Genomic DNA, 2,781 nt, shown 5'->3' on the forward strand with positions numbered 1-2,781 from the left:
ATAGAAGAAAAGGGGTAATTTTGTTGTTCAAAGGTAAATGGGTCAACTTTTATCTTTGATTCAATAAGGCCCAAAGTTGATACAATCTTAGCTCTTTACTTAGTTTGAGTTCATGACCATTAACTACATAGTCACAATTGTATAAACGCCTACTTTACAAAAATAGCCATTTTTGCAAATCCGGCAAAATAGCCAGATTGACAAAGATATTATCACAGCATTCCTAGAAGCATATGTTGGCAGTGAAATTTCAGCAACTAAAACGAACTCATGCTATGTGTTATACACCTAAAGTCATTCATGGCATACTTAGCATTGTTACTCGGATATAATAGCTTGAAAACATGCTTAAAAAATCCATAAATGACTTACATATCACATTCAAAAACTTACAACTCAATATTCAAGTATTATGAAGGACTATATTCACATTATCACATGCTTGATACATAACAATAACATACAAGCTCTTTTGTTGTCAAACTATTCATCACATCAAACACATTTAAATGGTGCAGCATGTTCAAGTTGTTCCCATTGCTGAAAATACGTACATTACGAGTCTTAAAGGATTACCTGGTAGCAAAAGAATAAACAGTAGTTCAGCAACTAAAGCAGCATAAAAACAACAGCAAAACAACAGCAAAACCAACAACATATCCGTGTTAAAACAACTCGAAAACTTAGAGAGGGAACCCAGAAACGAACTCTAAAGAGGACTTATACTTTTCTAAAAGTTTGCACTCTAAGATTCACTCCCAAAGCTCACCATTTCAGCTTACTTTTCATGTGTTCAACTGCTGAATTTTTTTTTTGTTTTCGTGACAAAACAATTATAAAAAATGTCCCCTGGAAGTGTGATGGAATCCCCCCAAAGTGAGGAAAGGGCAGCCCTTAAATAGGCAAATTTGGACAGATTTTGGTTCACCAAATGTCTGTCCGACAAAAATTGACATTGTGTGCTAAACACTGCTCAAAATCTGTCCAAAGGTCAAAGGAAATCTACTATGTCAGAAACAAAGAGAAAAAAAATATCATTTCAGCCACCCTAACTAGTAAAAGTAGGCTACTAGCACCCTATTTTGTGATAAAATAACATAAACTTCAGATTTTAACAACATCAATATCACCATGTTGATTCAAACTAAACCAAGTATTAAAACTTGTAATTAAACTTCACACATGTGTTACGAACCAATCGTAAGCAAATAAAAATTACCTATTAAAGCCAAACGAAGCGCACGCTATCACTGGAGCGATTTAATAAAACCAACTAGACAAACATAATCAAAAATGGTTTAAATGAAGAAACAAGATAGAAACTAACTTTAACTAAAAAAATCAAAAAATTAATAACGGGGCAGGATTACGATTTTACCATATACTCTCAAGCATTTCCTCACTACCTCACTTTAATCAACACAAAGCTATTTTACTACTTCAACAAGTGCAAAAACAAAAAATTTAACATTCCAAAACTTCAAAAATTAATGCTAAAATAATTAATAATAAAAAATAAAATCTGAAAAATAAAAATAAAATAAAAAAATCAGCCATGAAAAAGAATAGGATTTTACCATTTTACAATTCAAGTGGCCGAAAAAATGGTGGTATGCCAAAAGAGGGTGCTCGGGGAGGTCGCCGGAATTTGGCCGGATTTTGGTCGCCAAATTTTCAGGGTGAAATTGGCATCAATAGCTAGGTCTTGAGGAGCTCTATCCATTGATGTAGGTATTGTGGTGTGGTAGTGGTTGGAGCTTCAATAATTTGGGCAAAAAAGTGACGGGAAAGTTTCCTAGATCTAAGATTCAAGGAGTTTGAGGGATTTTTGAAGGATTTGGTTTTGAGATATGAAAAGAGGAAGTTGTGGAGATTACATGGTGTGAATTTGGAGGTGTTTGGAGGTGGTCCGCCGGCGGCAGCGATTTCCGGCCGGCGGCGGTGGGGAGGTGGCAGCGGCTTGGGAGGAGAGAGAAGAGAGAGTGATGAGAGGGAAAGAAGAGAGAGGAAATAATGGGGAAATGGGGCAAATTTTTGGGGATTTTAGGCTTTAAATACCTAGGATGAAGATCAAACTAGGACCGTTGGATTAAATCAAGATGGGTGGATGAGATTGAATCTTGTCACTTAACCAAAACGACGTAGTTTCAAGACAAAACTACGTCGTTTTAAGCTCTTCTTGGCAGCCCCCTTTTGGACCGGGTTTGGGCTCTTTGGGCTCAAATTTTGGGCCAATTTTGGCACAATTTTAATTAAATTACACTAGCCCAAACCCTACCCCATTTATCAAACCATTACTCAACTCTTAAAACCTATACATACACAAATAAGAACAAAAAAACACACACACACATACATATATTATATATATATAAGGCAAAAATTAGGCATTTACAGTGCTCCTCTTTGCTCGAGAACATGAAGAATTTTCGTGCAAAGACAAATAAATGCCATGGATAATTTTTTGCTCACATTCACTCTAGTGGAAGCATTTGGAAAAAGGTGGTGACCGAACCTTGCTTCTGAGGTTGCCTACATATCCTTGGCTATAAAGGAATCAGGTCAGTGTAGTTCTGGGAAAATTTGGTAGGTGGGACTACCAGACACTGGAGTTAAGACTGTTGTTGCTGCTGCTGCTGCTGTTGCTGTTACTGCTTCTTACATCAAAAGAAAAAGAGAAGAGCACTACATTTGTCTGCAAACTAAGAGTACAAAAATTCCTATCCACGTGCCTTCTAGAGTCAAATCTTGATTCTTGACCTGCTCGCTTGTGTTGACCTT

At 36.5% G+C, this 2,781-nt stretch overlaps 1 long non-coding RNA gene across 1 annotated transcript; it reads right to left on the bottom strand.

Moving 5' to 3' along the window:
- Nucleotides 1–402: 402 nt before the first annotated feature.
- Nucleotides 403–2,002, bottom strand: LOC107778465 (uncharacterized). The gene is made up of 2 exons (XR_001646386.2): nt 1,578–2,002; nt 403–576 (listed from the first exon to the last, which is right to left on the bottom strand). It is a non-coding gene; the product is annotated as an uncharacterized LOC107778465 (long non-coding RNA).
- Between the last annotated feature and the right edge of the window lie 779 nt (nt 2,003–2,781).

This window comes from Nicotiana tabacum, chromosome 5, assembly GCF_000715075.1.
Source record: "Nicotiana tabacum cultivar K326 chromosome 5, ASM71507v2, whole genome shotgun sequence".
NCBI lineage: Eukaryota > Viridiplantae > Streptophyta > Magnoliopsida > Solanales > Solanaceae > Nicotiana > Nicotiana tabacum.